General features: G+C 37.3%; 1 protein-coding gene across 8 annotated transcripts in view; it reads left to right on the top strand.

The window, feature by feature from the left end:
• CBLB (Cbl proto-oncogene B) overlaps positions 1-18,591 on the top strand; it is a 213,034-nt gene that overhangs the window by 60,313 nt on the left and 134,130 nt on the right. The window lies entirely within an intron of this gene.

Raw genomic sequence — 18,591 nt, 5'->3', positions numbered from 1 at the left:
TGGTGAAGGTCTGACCTAAGGAACTGTTATTGCGGTGGGTGTGGAAGTTATTGTGTATTGAGGAAGAGGAGCTGATAACTATAATGTTGGAACTATAAATCCTGGTTATTTCTTTTAGATGCTGGTAGTGAATGGTATTAGAGATGGAATGCTCTCTCACTATGCAGTGAGGATAAAGGAACAGCAGTTCCACTACAGGGAATGTCTTAAGTGGATTCAAAGATCCTTAAAGAGGAGACACAGTGAAAGAAAACAGAAACAAAGCAATAGATGTAACTGAAGGTGGGAGAAGCTAAGCTTGAAGGAGGTCTGCTAGAAATATATCGGAAACCACATGCAATTTTAAGTTATCTAGTAGTATATTAAAAAGTAAAAAGAAATTAATTTTAATGTTTTGTTTAATCTAAAATGACAAGTATCATTTCAATACATAATCAATGTAACACACTTTAAATATTTTTTTATTTAATACTAAGTATTAGAAATCTAGTGTGCATTTGCCCTTAATGTAAATCTCAGTGTATACTAACCATGTTTGACGTGCTAAATAGTAGATGTGCCTAGTGACTGCCTGTGAAGGACAGTGCAGGTTTAGGAGGTCTTTTTTTAAAATTGTCTATAATTTATACATATTAAAATTGCTGGGGTTGGGGAGTTTAAGTGTGCATTCAGAGTGCTATGTGAGAACTGGTAATTTTTATGAAATAAAGTTGTATGTAGCTCAAGAGAAGAATGCACAGGCCTTCATGTGAATAGAAGAAACTTCCTCTCAGCATTACCTTAAAATGCTGTAGTGGAGTATCTTGGTATTTCTAACTGTTCCTAGTTTCAAATATTTTGGGGCCAGCAATACATTTTTGAGGGGAAAGTATAACTTTAAAAAAAAGGTAAGGTGAGAAAAAATGTAGCCATTCAAGGGGTATAACATAATACATTAAGTTGATTCTATCATCCTAAAGAATATATACACCAGCCCTGGCTAGTGTCGCTCAGTGGATTGAGTGCCAGCCTGCAAACTGAAAGGTCGCTGGTTTGATTCCCAGTCAGGGGCCCATGCTTGGATTGTGGAGCCAGGTCCTTGGCTGGGCACCTGCCAGAGGCAACCAATCAATCTGTGTCTTGCACACTGATGTTTTCCTCTCGTTCTCCCTCCCTTTCCCTCTCTAAAAGTCAATAAAATAATATCTTTTAAAAAAGACTATATACTTAGCTTTATTAACTTTGTCATTTCAGTCAGCTTTTAGATTACTCGAATTGGATTTTCCACTAAGAATATACTGCTTCCCCCCCAGGGCCATTGGAATAATAGAACAAATAATGACAACTAGCACATGAAAGAATTTTAGGAGACTGCTGAAAAGGGCGCAGGTTGAGCCACAACTCCTCTGTGCCCTGACTGGAGGAAGGTGGAAAGCATGAATGGAGTGCTTTAAGACTGGCTCCTTTTTACTGAACTTTGAGAATGCTGAGGAGGTGGTTCACTTCATGAAAATAAACTGCATGTCTTTATGGTACCCTTGATACTTTGAAAGGAACTGTACTTAATAGCAGATAGCGGTTATGGTGGGGAATTGGAGACGTACAAACTGCCATGCAAAGGCAATTTAGGAATGGACTTGAAAAATAAATATCAGGCCTCATAAACTCAGTCTCTACTCTCTAAAACTGAGACTAAAGAAATAGAGGTTCTGTAATTATTCTACAAATTGTGTATTCCAAACTCTTGAGTAATTATCACAACTAAAAATTATACATTACAGTAATCACAACTAGCAAATTACCTGGAATTGCTTGCTCAGTGAATATCTTTCAGTAACCAAAATTTGGACATAAAGTGATTATGTGTGAGAGCTATTTATAATGGAGTGCTTGTTAGCATCGGCTGGTGTGAAGACTTTGCTGATTTCTCTAATTTAATTTTTGTCAACACTACAGGTTTAAATTGTTACTTGCCTCCCTGTCTAAGCCAAACAGTAGTCCTTGTCTAAAACTAAAGCAGCTAAACTGGTGAAAGGAAATAATACATGAAAATATCTACATTTATTTATAAATTCCAAGAAAATATTAACATTCATATGTTAATTCCCTTGATAATGCCATTAATTTTCTTTCCATCATTAAATGAAAATTTCATTGTCTTCTAAGTGCAGTTAATTTAACAGCAGAGTCCACTGATCCTATAAAATGTCTAGCTGGTTCTGTAATAGTTTCTGTGAGTACAGATTGAGGTGTATCTAGATGGAACCAGCTAAATATCTTCCTCTTCCCTTCTTCTGACCTTCCTTGTCAAAAGATGGAGACAAGTGGATGATTTTTACGGCCTGACTCTTAGGAATTAAGCATCTTTTTCAACTTTTTGGTTCTGGCTGTGAGTCTCTTGGAAGCTGTTTGGGATCTGTGAGTCTCAGTGTCTGGGACTTGGATTTGGTATTTGGCTCCAATGCATTATTGAATTTTCACTGAAGGTTTTAGTTAACAACTTTGGTGAGCACTGGTTTCAAACCTCTTCTGGCTTATAGATACCTTTAAGAGTCTGGTAGGGATCTATGGATTCTTTTCCCCAGAAAGATATACGAAAATGAACAATTTTGCATAAGGCCTGGGAGGAATTAGTGAGACAGAAGCAAACTGGGCACTGGTCCAGCTGGAGAGGACTGGAAGTGAGAGGGGCACTGGTGCCTGGAACAGCTGCCTATTTAGGTAACGCAAGTCCTACGTGAAGGTCCCAGTGCGGAATGAGGCTAACGGCAGGGGCCAGATACTGAGGGCAGGGGTCTGACATCCAGTAGGATGTGGGTGTGTGTTTCTCCATGAGGTGTTTTAAAATTATGTCACATTACTGGCTTGTTTACAGGATTACCTTGAAAATTATTAACATGATTCAGCTTATTAGTTCTGGTGAATTGATAAATTATTAACATGATTCAGCTTATTAGTTCTGGTTTATTATCTTTGATTCAAATATGTATATTTTCCTTTGTGTATTTGAAGAAAGCTTTTTCTATTTCCCCTTACAACCCAGGCACCTCCAAATATCCTTGGAGTCTCTAAAGATTCCGTCCTAGGTTGTAATTCAAAGTATCTTGCTGATAGAGATGGAGTCCTGAGCTTGTCCTCATTTCTGAAGCATGTTTTTGAGGAAATCCTATCATTATTAGTTCCTACACTTAAGAGTTTTAACAAACTTGTTTTTCTTATTAGCACTAGGTTAGCTTAGAGTCCTGCCTGGCCTCTGCCAACATAACAGTCGCAACAAGAACAACAAATTGCAAAGGCGCCTTCAACATGGGCAGCTGGCAGGGCCCAGCCTGCTGGGGAAGTCCCTGAGCTGCTGGCTGCACCAGGAGGAGTGAAGGAAGGAGCCCACTTCATGTAAATGAATTCAGTGATGTGGTGAAGCACAACAGAGTTCTTTATAAAATGAAGATTTCATTTGTACAGACCCGTGTTAATACTTAATGCTTCCTTAGAGGCTCAATGAATAATTTGACTAGCAATTTGTGAGAGGATTACTCATTTTAGCCTTTGAATTCATCAACTTTTAAGTAGCTAAACATTTTAAATAGTCTTAAATTAATTAATTTAGTATAAATAATTTTAAATACATTAAAATTATTAAACATAATAATATGCTTTCTCATTAAAACTGTTGTATTTTCTCACTTTTATAAGTGTGGTATTTAGTAGAATGATTATGTATCATTTTAGTTTCCTATACCTGGGTTATGCAAGCTATTAAGTTACAGACCCATTATGTATTAATGATGACTACTGCTGCTTTTTATGTTATTTTTCTAAGTGCTTTAAAGATTATTTTTATTAATAAGTCATTATTTCAGTACCAGAGAGGCTAAATTATAAAATTTGGCTTTAAACTTGCTCAAGTCATGGGTATTAACTTTTTTTAAAGTATAAACTTACTAGTCAAACATTCAAGAACTGTGTTTTAAAACTCTTCTCAGGAATTTTTTTTAACATGCCAAAGTAGCATTTTCTTTCTCTCTCTACTTCTGTCGCTTTCTTCAAGTGGTTCAATAAACCAAATGGGTCAACATTCTTTTTTCAATAAAATATGCATTAAACTGTCTTTCACAATTTGTTTGTTTTTATATCCATTTACTAAATCTGATTTGTGCAGTAGTTTGTTAAAACCTAAATCGTAAGTCTTTACATTTTTACCTTTATCAATGTAATATAATTGTCACTTCCCAATAAATCAGATCATTCCAGAGATTTATTCTAGAATTATCAGTAAGTGTCCTTAGAGTATTATTTAGCTCACAGTGTTAGATTTTGTAGTTTTATGTATATTTCCTTTTCCTAGAAATTTGGACATAAATTGTAGGTTTTTGTTAACAAATCTGCTGTAACCAGATAAGAACTTGCCACTTAAAAGAATTCTGAAATTATTTTTTCTGTACATTTAATGTTTTTTAAAAGATTTTATTTATTTATTTTTAGAGAGAGGGGAAGGGAAGGAGAAAGAGAAAGAGAAACATTAACATGAGAGCAACATCTACCTGTTGCTTCTTGCACGTCCCCAACTGGGGGCCTGGCCTGAAACCCAGGCTTGTGGCCTTGGAATTGAGCCAGGGACCTTTGATTTTTCAGGATGATGCCAACCTACTGAGCCACACCAGTCATGGCTAAGTGTGTGGATCTTTACAGTGATTTCCAATCATGACCATCCATTAGAATCATCTGGAGAGCTTTCACAGCAACACCAGTGCCCTGATACCCTCTGAGGCTCTGATTGGTCTGTGCCAGTGTGGGCCCTGGCAATGATAGGTTCAGTAGCTTCTCTAGTGATTCCGATATGCCAGCCACCCTGGGAGCTGCTGAATGTTAGAAGGTTCCTGGAGGTCCTCCTACTCATGATTTTCAGTGTTGGCTGTACATTGGAATCACTCAGTTAATTAAGCAGCTCTTGGTGTCTGGGTCCTACCCCTAGAAGTTTTGATTTAATTGTTCTAGGATATTGCCTGTGCATGTGGATTTTACAAAACAGTCAGGTGAATGTGTACAATGGCAAAGATGAGAACCACTGGTCTGCAGCTTCTTTTTTTCAGGTGAGGAATCTGAGGCTCAGACTAGAGAGATTTAGTGACTTGTCCAAGATCCACAGAACAGAACCACAAATCTGATTTTAGGACTTGTAGTAAAATATGTTTACCAGGGCATCACATATTTTTATGGAAGTGTAGGTTTTGGCATGTCAGAAGTAGCTACAAAATTATCTTCTTTGGCTGCTTAGCTCAGAAAATGACAAATATTTTCTCTATTACTGGACATGTGAAAGTTAGCCAAGATTTAATCATTTTCACAGTGGTGACAAAGCAGGAAGTAGGAGCTAGGAATTAGATACATTTAAATATTCTAGAATTTGCACCCATTAATCTAGAAGTAAATTACACTAAGAAAATAATCCAGCTGAAATGTATTATACCAGGTTAACCCCAGGCTTTTATTTCTATAGCAGGAATTAGAAATGCTTGTGTTTATAAATGGGTCATTCTCTAGGAGAAGATTGCACAGATCTATATGGTTGGAGATATAGCTGCAATATACATTATAAAGTGTAATTTATCAGTAAAGGTAATAGCAAAGGTAGGAGTTAGAGAAGTGGTTTAGAAATATTTTTAGAGTGTCAGGGAGGGAAAATATTATAGGCTAACTATATGTTCTTATATAATTGGGTAACAAATGGGTGTTTGATGCTCTTAGGGCAGAGGAGCGGTGTTATCCTGTAGCCCACAACTGATTACTTCCCCAAACACACAAATGAGCCTTTCTGTAGGCATAGCTCCAGCCCCCTCCAGTCCCCACAACACCTGCTCCTTGCTTTACTTATTACACTTATCTTTCTGTAGCCTTTAGCTTAGCATCTTTGTGATTATAGTGTGTGTTTAAGAAGTATTTGTTGAATAACTTAAGTAGACTACAAACTCTTAAGGAGGTGTTTTGCAAAATATGACCTGCATACTAGTAGAATCAGCAGCAGAAATGCCTGGGAAACTCACGAAAAGGCAAATTATCAGTCCCTGTTTACTGAATCAGAATCTCTGAAAGTGGAGCTCAATCATCATTGCTTTAGGATCCTGCGGATTTTATCTTCTCACTTTCCCAGGTGAGGGATACCGTACCTCTTTTGTATTCTCTGAAGGACCTAGAATAAAGAGTAAGATGGTGGCATTTACAAAGTGAACATAGATGCCAGGTACTATGCTGGGTGCTTTACAGACTTTATTACAGTGCTTAGCTTTTGCTGCATAATAAACCAAGTGACGTAAGAGAACAGTAATTATTTCTCACTAGTCTGGGTTGGCAGGGTGGTTCCTGAGGTCTGGGATGCTCAGCTGTGGCTCAGCAGTCTACAATGGCCTTGCTTTGTATGCCTGCGGCCTTGGCTGGATGGCTGGAGTTCTTTCCATGTGTCTTTCATCCCCAAGAAGGATAGTCTGGGCACTTTCATGTGATTGCATAATGGTTTCCAGAAGCAAGAGAAGGGGCCCACCAATGCACTAGAGCTGGAGACGCCTCTGCTTCTGTTGCAGTTACTAATGGCTCATTGGCCTAAGTGTGTCACATGACCAAGTCTTGGTGAAAGGAGTGGAGCCAGAGATCCCATCTCTTGATTAAGGGAGCAGTCATATCGCAAAGGTATATGCATACAGGGATGGAGGAATTTGTAGCTGCTTTATAATTTACTCAGTAAATATTTGTTGGTGATAAAAACTTGTTTTTTCGTCATAGAATATAATTAATGGCCTAAAGGTATAAGATATCCTTTGAAAACAAAAAGGACATTTAAAAGAGAATTCCTTTTGTGATAATCTAGCATCTTGCTCTTTTTGTCATGGAGAACTGTTTTATTCCTGCCTTCTGCAGAAAGAAGGCCTTTGGGGACTTTTTTTTTTTTAAATTTGTGGATCTGTAATAAAAAAATGGGTACAGGAAATGGCAGGTTCAAATTCCGAACTATTTCAATACAGCATTTTTTTCTCCTAAAAATATAATTATATAAATGTTTAATTTGGTGTCTTGGTTGGGGTCTTCCTTGGAGTACGTTTATCAATCATAACATTAGCCTTAAGACCATACACACCCACTTCCAAGTTGGGTATGTGTGTTAGGGAGACAGGGGTGGTAAGTGTAGACAGCAATTCAAAGTATGTCCTAAAATACTAGTTGCTAAGAGAACATTCTTTCATCATGTATCCACCTCAGACCTCCAACCTGAATCTTCAAAAATGTATTGTCTGGATTATATATTTACTATAGAAAATTTGGAAACACATGAGTATAAAGGAAATAAGATAAAAATCACATGTATGTAACCTTCCCACCCAGAGATAACATAGCACAAATGCTGTTTCTGAATCAGATATCAAAATGCCTTTTTTTCTTATATGCAGGTATATATTGTGGATGGGAGTTATGAGCTACTAACACTTCATGGTGCAATTCTTGCCTCATCTATTTAACAAATGTTTACTAATTATGCCTATTGTATGTAGTTGATAAAGCTGTAAAGACTGCCAAAAGGTAGCTTTTCCACGATTAAATGCTCTCTTCTTTAACGTACGTCTACATTAAACTCTTTGTTGTCCTGCTCTTTATTTTATTAATTCGTTTATCCTGTTAACCTTCTTGATGTTTTTTCTGTTCATTTTCTCAGTTGAAGGGACTTTTTCTTATTATTTATCATGTGTTCTTTTCTCTCACTATTATCTTTTCTACATTTTTATTTTTATTACTCTGGTCATTTTTATATTTTTCTTCATGTAGACACATTGTTTATTAGATCTTGAGAGGTTAGCAACAAATGATCACCCTGGAGGTCTCATTTTGTCTTTCACCATTTCTTCTTTTTGGAAGTACCGGTATTTCTTTAGGAAAGAAATGAGTCCTCCTTGCTGCTGAGCCCTACCTACCTCCCTACTTGATCTTTTGAGGACTGCAGCTTAATTTTTGGCTTTATCTGTGATGCCCAGCCACCTCCAAACAAGCAGAAAAACCCATAAATGCTTCTCTAAATTCCTGACCTCCTCACACAGGCACATTCACTAGCAGGTTTTGAGATCTAAGCTGCAACTACAGTTGAAACCTTGTATGTTTGCATATAAACTCATAACACTCAAAATAAGCAGTAAAGTGGGGAAAAGGGTAGTTCCTGGGTTTTAAAAGAGGAAGTTTCTTTCCCCACCCCAATCTCAAACTCTAATATCTGGTACTGACAAGAGATGAAGGGAAAAAAAAAGACTTAAATCCTCTTTCACTCTGCTCTTGCCTTCAACCATTTGATTTCTGGTAACATTTTAATTTTTATTGTGGTCTGTAGGGTCAGATGTTTTGGTTTATGACTTGTCACAACCTGAAGGTTGTTCTGAATGCCTTACAGTTTTCTGAGTAGTCACGTTACCAAACAGCAAGTGGGTCCTGCTGCCCACCACCACCCTCCAGGCAAAATTCTGGAGGCCAAGGTTTGCTGGTAAAGGAAAGGAGTCTTTATTCAAAAGCTTCACATTTTGGAATAACAGCTTTCCACATGCATTAGTCACTTAAACCTATCAATGAAAAAAAAAGGTTAAAATCTTTAAGTGTTTAGTTACAGCTTTAATTACTTAAGCTTTTCAGTTAAGGCTAAACTCTTTAATAACACCTGTCTATCATTCTCCCTGTTGGTTTTTAATTATCTTATTTTTGTAGTTTTTATTTATAAACTAAAACATAAGATACAAAAGCTACACATTTCTGGAGGAGTGGCAGGCTTCTGGCTCGTAGCCGTCCCCTCTAGAACACCCAAAGGAGAGTAACCCTGCCACCCTCTGCCAGGCCAGCCTGATCCCAGGCTCTGCCCTGAGTTCCTTCCCATCCAAAACACTGTCTGTTGGGAAACTCAGACCGCTGCAACATGATCATCAAGGGGTCCTCCAGGAAGAAGCCAGAGTTCCGGCCTCTGCTCTCCTTTTATTTTAAACATTCTGGCCCATAATTCCATGCATTCTGGAGGCATTCAGCTTCTCAGCCAATCCCGTTCCTAATCTGTTTACCGTTATCTTGGGCAACCTCCTCCTCTGACCCCTCTCTACACCTCCCCAGTGATCTGATCAGCCCCCGTATCAGTTATGGTGTGATACGCCAACATTTCAAATCCCTGGATAGGGGTAAATGTGATCATCTGCTAATGAAACCTTGAAGGAAAGAAATTATTGCGTATCCTGTGTTTCTGTCTTGTTTTAGAGACAATGACAACAACAACAAACAGACACATTTAATTCATCTACTGATGGCATTTTATTTTTTAATTTAACTTTTGAATAGGAAATCAGTTCACATGGGCAGAGCTCAAGTGGTGCTATGTGGTATCTGTATTTTTAAAATTCCACTTTTTAAAACTTTTTAATTAGTGCTTTATATCTGTTTTTGTTTAGTGGAACAAGTTTAGTGTAGCATTTTAAATATTTTAAATAATTTTCTTAGATTTCTTTGTATGCTAGCTTGTCTCTCACAAAAAACTAAATGTGTATTTGCATCTGGTGATGGGTGTCACCTTCAAATTTAATTTAGAATGACCAGAATGGGGTGGTCTGCATTGCTCTGCAGCTGGCACCTGAGCCGCAGCCCAGTAATGAGCCCGGGCCTCCTATTTATCTTTGTAGGGGGCATGTTGTGGGAGGCCCAGGCCTACTCAGTATAAGAATTGCAGATCAGCAAGCATATTAGTATTGAAGCACTCAAGTTTGTTAGTGATATGTTCTCAAGGAAGAGAACAGGCTGGACCAAGCCCAGGTGGGTGAGAAAGGCCCGGGCTCCTGGTCTCTTGTCCTGAGGACTTAAGTAATTTGTGAGGGAATTACAAATTGATTTGGTCGGAGAGGTTGTGCATACTCCTCCTAGGGAGGGTGTGACCTCCTAAGCATAAGTGTGGGTGGAGGTCTGCTAACTCAGATTTTTATCTTGCTTCAGACCGCCTCTTGTTAGCCTGGTGAAAGCAGGTGCTGGCATTTAATTAAACGTATTTATGCCCCTCTTTTGCAAGTAGTATGGAACCCCTTCACCCCTCCTCTTCTCTTAAACTTCTACCTAACAATTATAGGTGGTGAGAGCTTCCACTTTCCATTATTGTTCCTCCTGCTTCCATGCACAGAATTAGGGAATGCCTGAGGAAGAGGACTTCATACCCAAGAAAATCAAGTTGTCCTGATAACTGAATTTATAAATTACAAACTTAAATTAGGCCTAATTTTACTTACCTTGATTTACATATTTACATCAAAAAGTTTTGAAAGTATTCTGTGGGGAGAACTGAGTTTTAATTGAAATCCAGAATTTATTATGAAAGGTTGGTAGTTAGCATTTTTAATGGAGGAAGGTGAATTAAAAAAAAACAACAGTATTATGATGTACACAACAGCAGGTTAAACAAAAATGATGAAACAACTTTCCGATATTAGCCTCAGTTCATGGGCTTTGGCAGTTTTACGTTCAGCTTTAGGGTCGTTATAAGATAACCTGAGGCATATTAAATTTTTTAAAATTTTATTTGAGCAAAAATTAATCAGAATCTGGCAGCATTGACTCTAGCGGAAAGAAAGGAGGTCCAAGGAGTTGTACAAATGGAAAGACTTTTACAGGGAGAAGGGTGTGGGAACAGGAAGTTATTCTAGGCAACCACATGGGTTGGTTATTGCAAGGTTACTTCCCTAAAATGGTGGGGTAGCAGGGGCTTATGAGGTAGATTTGCTAACTTGTGCTCCTCAGATGATGTCTGATTCACTGGTTTAACATTTCATTTCTGGGGGAGCCAAACTGTAATGGAATTGAGTCTGTTCGATGATGTGCAGCTTAGTATGTGATTCCATTTTGATCTTGATTTCTTGTTTTTAACAGTGGGTAAGCTTGGACTGAAAAGTAGCCAGTGGGGAAGTCAGTCTCTGGAGTTCATAAGCTTGTAGTTCAGGGAGTGACTGAAGAAAACAGCATAAGTCTTTTCTTCCTTCTTCACCCAGGGGAGGGGCAGATACATACATACATATTTTACATATACACTGAACATGTATCTGTCCACATGTTTATGATTGTATCCATTAGTAGGTAATGCATCCTTATATTAAGAATTGCTTAAAATACTTAAGTAAATATTACTTAAAAATAAGTAAATAAAATGAAACAATGTGGTATATACTTTTGAGTCTGGTTTATTTTGCTCAACATTGTGATTGTAACTGTCATCCTGTTGCTGTGTCATGGGGTATGTCTTGTGCTTTAGTTGAATATATATATATATCTTAATATACTTATATGGTGTCTGTTATTTACTTGTTTTGTCATTTAAACATGAGTTATGTCTGATTAATTGGCTAGCCCACAAGAACGTATTACCTATTTATATTGGGGACAAAATGTATGTGTGGTTTCAGTAGACGGAGGAGTTTGAAGACTCATTTCAAGCCCTAACTGGTCTGTTATATTGGGTCCATCACAGCCTTTTTGAGTTTGTGATTACACTTCTATAAATAAGAGAGACATAATTATGACTTTCAAGGTGCCTTCCTCTCTTTACCTCTGTGATTATTTTGAAGTATCTCAGAAGAATGTTACCTAGAAGAATGTCCTAGAAGTATGCTTTGTTACTAGGTAACAAAACTACCTAGTAAGGTTAACACTTGATTATATTATTTTCACACTAATTGAATAGTATTGGGATATGCAGAAATCTATTTGGGTTTTTCCGTAAGCGGGCATGACTTAGTGATAGGCAAATTTACATAAGATTTATGTTAAAATACTGATTTTCCTTCCTTTACATCGTAGTAGTTGTCAAGAAGTTTAACAGAGAGTATTTGAAATGAACTTACAGCACTTAATTTTGCTATTCAAATAACTCGATAACCTGAAATTTTATGTCCAAAGAAATCTTTGTATTAAACTTTCACTTGCATTAAATGGATTAAATGAGAGCTATTGTCTTATTTTTAATGTTGGCTGGCTGTATTTTGAAAGTCATTCTTTTTCTTCTTGGCCTTTTTTTGTGTATAGTCTGTAATTGCAAATCAGTTTCACAGTTGGGAAAAAAATGAGGTCATATTTTATAGGTGAATAATAACTAATTTTTAACAGACTAATGTAATTCATTTTTTGTGAGAAGTTTCTTCAGCACTTTGTATTTCCTTTCTCTTGCGTGCCTAGCTCAGTGGTTCCCCCGTGATCAGGGGTGTGTGGAGGTACTGCAGCGTGAAACTTTCCTCCTGATTCTCTGCATTGCTCCTGACCAGTGTTCCTCTGACCTGTCTGTGGCCGGGAACTGGAGTTATAGCATGCAGTTTAGTGACTCTTTCATGAAGTTAAATTGTTTTAATTTAAAGGAATACATTTGTTACCCTGAAATTATGCCCATCTTGTTCTTGTGGTGTGAAAATATTCTGTAATGATGTTTTTTTGTTAATGCCCTTTTGGTGAAGTTAATAGGAGTCATTTGTTAGTTTCCCCTATTTTTGTCATTGCCAGACATTTCAAGGTCTTTTAAACAAAAGCAGCGGGAAGCCAGTGGTTTATAGAACACTTTCATCAGTCCTGTAATATTGAAAAGGCTTGCTTCTCTACTGTTTTTCAGAGCCCTTTAATTCATTTTACCCTTGATCTATTGCTCTAAGTCACCTCTCAGTGTTGGGCATGTTTATATGCTCTGCCAGGGGAGTCTTTCTCTGCCTTTCACTTTCCTCCTCTCAGTTGCCAGAACGGAGCAGCATCACCTTCAGGATTCTGCAGCTGCTCCTTTCAAGCTTTGACATCCCCTGGCCTCCTGCCAGTCTGTGGTGTTGCGTTCATCATTCCACCATGGGCTGTGCCAAGGTCTTTCTTTGATTGGAGGTTCTCATGATAAAATTAGTTAGCCGGGCTTGATTGACATTTTCCAAGGATAGTTATGCTGGTGGATAAGTGGGGAGGCACTGATTGCTCTTTAATTACTGTTACAGGGAGATATATAGCAGTGAGAAAAATCAGTTTTAGGTGGGAAAAGCACTTTTGTGGCATTTCCAGAAGCTGTTTTTTTAAATTTCTCAGCTGGCAGGCCTTACTCTCCCCCACCATCCCAGCCAACCTCTTTGCTGTTCTTAAAGATAGAATCACGCATAGTAGATGGATTGCTTGCTTGCATTACAAATCTCAAGGATAATGGTGATTGAGGGAGATTATTGAACGGAAAGTTAATTTGTTCCTTTCTCAAATTAGACATAGGCGAGCCCCACTTACAGTGAACTAGCGCTGTGTATGCCGTCTTCTGTTTCCTGTAGTAGGAGGAAGCAAGCCCTCTCTCTGACCTCTGGCAGTGTGTTAACCAGTCAGAAGAAACGAGTTTTTCTCCCAGGATAGGGATGTAGGGGTGAACTGGGGTGTGGTGATGAGGTCATTATCAGCCTGATATTAATATTTATAAATGTGAAAAGTATCCAGGACTGGGCCACCAACAACTAGGGGTGAGTCCTTAGGATTATTGAGCAAGAGGTTTGACAAATGAAAGCTTCATGTGTAGTTGCCCCTGAGGTCTGTCCTGAAAGAGAAGCTAAATCCCTCTGGTCTAAAACAATGATGTTCCAGCTCTGTGCTGACGTTAGCTGACTACCAGTGAGATGAGGAGGTCTGGGGCAACAGAGTGCAGTCTTTCACAAATCTTTACATAGGTCCTTAGATCTTGGGGCTGCTTTACATGCACTTTTACCCAGAGACAGAACAATGAAAAATGAAAGATCTTTTGAGGTTCCTGTTAAACGCATGCTTTTCAGCAGTTAAACACACATACAAACCCCTTAAATAAGAATCCTCATTAAAGTACAGAATGATTGATTAGTTCTGGGGCAGGGCCTGATATTTGCATTTTTAACAAGCTGCGAAATGATGTTTATGCTGCTGGTCCAAGGATAGAATTTTGAGTATGATTGTTAGGCATTTGTTTTTGTTCTTGCCTTAGAACTTGAATGCCACATTGAAATCTAAGGCCTACAAAATAAATATTAGTACTCATTCATGTTTAGTCTTCTTTTCTTTATACTTGACTATGAAAATGCTATTTACAATGAAAAGGGTATAAAATGTAGTGTCTATATATAAGTAGTATATATAATAGGTGAATTATGAGAAGAACCATAATAAATAATAGATATTATTAGAATCCAAATCAAGTCCACCAACCAACATACTAGAAATTCTTTCTCATCAGGAACCAAATACTGTGATACACATTGTTATTGTAGACATCTCACACAGTACCGTATTCACATGTGCTTTAGACCAAACAGATGTCTGAGAAACATATTTTTGTGGTAGATTTTGACACAGGAATACATCAGGTGCCATAAAACTTAATGGGAAAATGTATTTCTTAACTCCAGTCCATTTTCAAAGGACACAGTGCATTCAGTGGAATCAAATGGGTCTCATTCTTGAGAGCTTCAGCAGAGCCTCTTATCTATTGTATTATCTACAAGGATGTCACCTGGTGGCGTGGTGGTTGATTGGTTATTAATAATGTGGTGTCTGGAATTCACATATTGAATATTCTATTTTAAATGATGGAAAAATGATACATTTCTTTATTACACCAAGTACTTATCTGGTGAATCATTTCTGGAATTGAGGGGATTACTTTGGTATTTTGAAATAGAAACACATCCTTTTAGATGCGTATCAGCAATGTGATCTCTGTGTCTGTTTCAAATGGTAATACATCAGGGCCTGAGACTCTGCCAAAGAAGAACATCTGCATCTAAGACGTAGGCTTGTGGTGCATTCTTCTCTGTGTACTATTACTTTCTTCTGCTCGTTTTTTCAATTTCTTAAATTTAGATTATATCCCATCAAAGGCATAGGGAAGAAACCCTCCAAATTCAATTATTATCTTACAACAGAGAAAACTTCAACCAAATCTTTTGAATTTGGATCAAGATTTAAGAATTCCTAGTTATTAAATTGTACCTTGTGAGGCATTTTATTGAAAGTGGTTTCCTTTTTCAAACTACCCCTAGATGCAGTCCCGCCCAGGGGAGCCATGTTTAGATATGTAGACGTCTTCTCTCCCCCAGCAGCCTGCTAGATGGGGTGGGCCTGTGCTGGTAACATGGGCGGGCCTGCTGCACAGGAAGCAAGTTTAAAATCTATAGTGTGATCTTGCTACCCTATCAGACTCACCCCTGAATACAAATCACTTCTGACCCTGCAATCTCTCATGTTGCCAGACTCATCTATACACCCCATGGCTTTTTCTAGTGGTCTTGCTGCTTTAATCTGGTGTGTTCTTCTGTCCTTCCACTGTCTGTCTTAACTCTTTTTAAGAGGCCCAGATTGAAGTACTTTCTCCCGTTAACCCATGTGTTCCTGAAGCATGTGGAATGTTCCTCAGTTATAGAAGTTGGAGTTTACAGTTGTAAGTACTCAAAACACGGAGGTTATTTCCATACAAATACCTATAAACCTACTTTTGCCCCACCCTGTACAATGGCACTGTTGTAATTGTGTGCTTTTATATGTAATTACTCACTTAGATTATTAACTCCCAGAAGGCAGGGACATAACTGGTTTTCACCTTATTAATAACCCCATTGCCTAGGATAGTGACAGACCAGAGTCTCAAAAAATAGTTGTTGAGTGAATACACTTTATTAAAGTCACTGGAATATCACATATGTAGATCACATTTGCTATACATATAAATTTTTTTCTGAAAAACAGAACTGACATTTGTGCAAACAAGCTAGGCTTTTAGAGAAGCAGAGAGCTGTATCATAAGGTAAGATATAGCACAAGTAGAAATAATTAACTGGTGCTCCTTTTACTGTCTGATATTTGTGAATTATTGTAGCTTTTCATTCCCTCTCCATACTTAATTCCTTAAATACTTGACTAAACAGGAAATAGTTAAGCCAGAAATAAAATTTCTGTAAGTTATTACATGATCCCTCTTCTAATGTTTGACCGAATATCAAAAACAGCTTCTTCTTTTTACATATTTGGATTTTCTTGTTTCTATTAACTTTTAAATGATAGGTATCTTCAGGAGAGGAAGAATGATTGATTTTGGTGCTTAGTGTATAAATTAAATCCTGTAAGTCTTAGGTATTGCAATACATGTGTTGAATAACCATTTCACTTAAAAGCATTCCCATGGGTAAATAGGCACAATGACCTGGTCAGCAGTATTTTAAAATGCTTGAGATTATTATAGTAATGGTTTAGGTACAGCTGGAAGCTAAAAGAATTATGATTGTATACACTGTAGAATTGATAATAAGTAAGGGATTGTTAATAGTATTTGACTTTTAAACAGAGGCTCCTGTGAGTAGAAGTGACAAGCCAACATTCAGAATGATTTCTTATCTAGACATATGTTAAATCTTGTTATGTTAAATAGTCTACACAGCACATGTAATTTAAATGGCAGTTCAATTAAAAGATTACTATAAAGTCTCTAAACACTCCAGGTTTCTGCTTACATTTTCTATAGATATGATGATATTAAGGGGATTCTTGACCTTTGAATATTTAAGACTTGTGGAAATTAAGTCTGTTGTCAGTAGAAATCAGTGGATCCGTCTAATGGCATTTTCACATCTAATGTTTGGCCATCTAAATAAATATGTTTTGGGAAATCACTGTAGTGGTCAGCTGCATTCCAATTAGTGTAGTTCAGATTTCTTGCAAAAACCTCTGTTGGTTGAGAGCAGCTTCTATATTGTGTGGTGTTGGCCAGGTTCAGGTTCAGCTGGAGGGTCCAGTGGCCCTACTCACATGCCCAGCATTTGTTGTCGTCTTAATTCCTCACTGGGGTCTTTCTTGCATGACTGTTTGGGTTCCCTCGGTGAGTGGTAGTTAAATTTCCAGGTTGTTTTCCATGATGTAAAAAGACAGAAACTGCAGATCTCATAAGGCCTAGCCTCAAAATTTACAAAGCATCATTTCTACCACATTCTGTTGATCAAAGCAAGGCACAGCCTAGCCCAGGTACAAGTGGAAAGGAAATGGACTCTACTTCATGGTGAGAAGAGCCAGAAAAGTTTTTTGGCTATTTATAATCCCCCACAAATCCTCTGAGATAAGTAATGTTATAATTCATATTTTTAAAAGGAGAGGAGGAAACTGAGGCTTAGAGAGGCTACCTTAATACCCAAGGTTATTCAGTTACTAAGTGGTTTAAACTCCAGTTTAGGTAAATTTGACTCTAGAGCTAGGGCTTTTCACTATCATAATACTCTGCCTTCAGGGTTTAGGACAATGTGATCCATTTGTCTTTTTCAAAGCCAAATGGGAGGGTGATTTTACTGATGTGGGTGTTATTCTATTTGCAATCATACTGAAATAGCTGAGGGGTTCGATTCATATTATTGGTTAGCCATTATGTAGTAAACATCACAGTCTCTCTAAATTTGGACAATTTCTGAACTCTTGGTTGTGATGAAAATTAAAATTCTTTTACTTAGTATTATTCTATGCCTACTACATATAGTAACACATTTCCTTAACAAGAACAAATAAATAAAGCCAACTTTTTAAAACATAAATTTCCCAGTGGGAATACTCTGTTCTGGTAGTCCACATTTTTCATATGGTTTAAATATTACAATGTTTACTATTCATTAACATGAAACACAGAACTTTTCAGTTGCCTTTTTTTATTATTTCTGCTGCTTTTTTTGTTTTGTTTTGTTTTGAGAGCCAGTGTTATCAAGGATTTTACTTTGTTGAACAAAGAAAAAAAGAAATCTCAGATTCCTGTTATGATAAAGAACAAAATAAAAATCAGAACATTCAAATAATACTAATGAGTTTTTATTCTGACATATATTGAGGAATGTCTGCAAACTGAAAATGTTATATAGCATGTTTTACTTATGCATTAGTTGCAGGATGGGGAACAGATTCAGAGTTTTTACCTAAAGCATGTGGACTTACTAGTGCCAGAGCTATCTAATCATCTACTGGCTGGAATAGAAGTGATCGTAGCACCACACAGTGACACGGGGCCTCAGAATTTAGGTATGCAATCACCTCATTTTGTAGAGGAAAAACTTTGGATAAGAGAAGCTTTCAGCTCATTTTTATATTATTGAATAATGAAACAGGCAGACTTTGGTCTAGAACCCTGTTCTCTGGTGCTGTGTGTTCTTCCCTCGATCACAGAACTTCCAGCCTGAGTCTTGCTGTTGGGAATGTAGAAACTCCTTTTCTGGAAGGTATTATAACCACAATTAAACTACAGAAAGTTATATCCAGTTTAACTTTTGCCAACTTAAGGAAATCTTAGACCTATTTTTCAAAAATATATTCATTGCTGTTGTAATATCCAGAAAATTTAAGATTTTATAGTGGTCTTAAGAAAATTTTGCTACTAGAATGGGTAAATTATTATAGCCATGATTTTCTATGATTGCTTTGCCTTTTTGTTTTCCATTTTGAATGAAAAAAAATTCAAATATAGTTTTATTGCTTAAAAAATAGCATTTCTCTGTAAGGCCGTGACATCTAAATTATTACTTTCTCTTGAACCGATATCATGCATGCATGTCATGTATCTGGTAAGCTGAAGAAGAATTGTGT

The sequence above is a fragment of the Artibeus jamaicensis genome, unplaced genomic scaffold (genome assembly GCF_021234435.1).
Source record: "Artibeus jamaicensis isolate MK-2021 breed Jamaican fruit bat unplaced genomic scaffold, CSHL_Jam_final contig_3126, whole genome shotgun sequence".
Lineage (NCBI taxonomy): Eukaryota > Metazoa > Chordata > Mammalia > Chiroptera > Phyllostomidae > Artibeus > Artibeus jamaicensis.
This window is presented reverse-complemented; position numbering and strand designations above follow the sequence as displayed.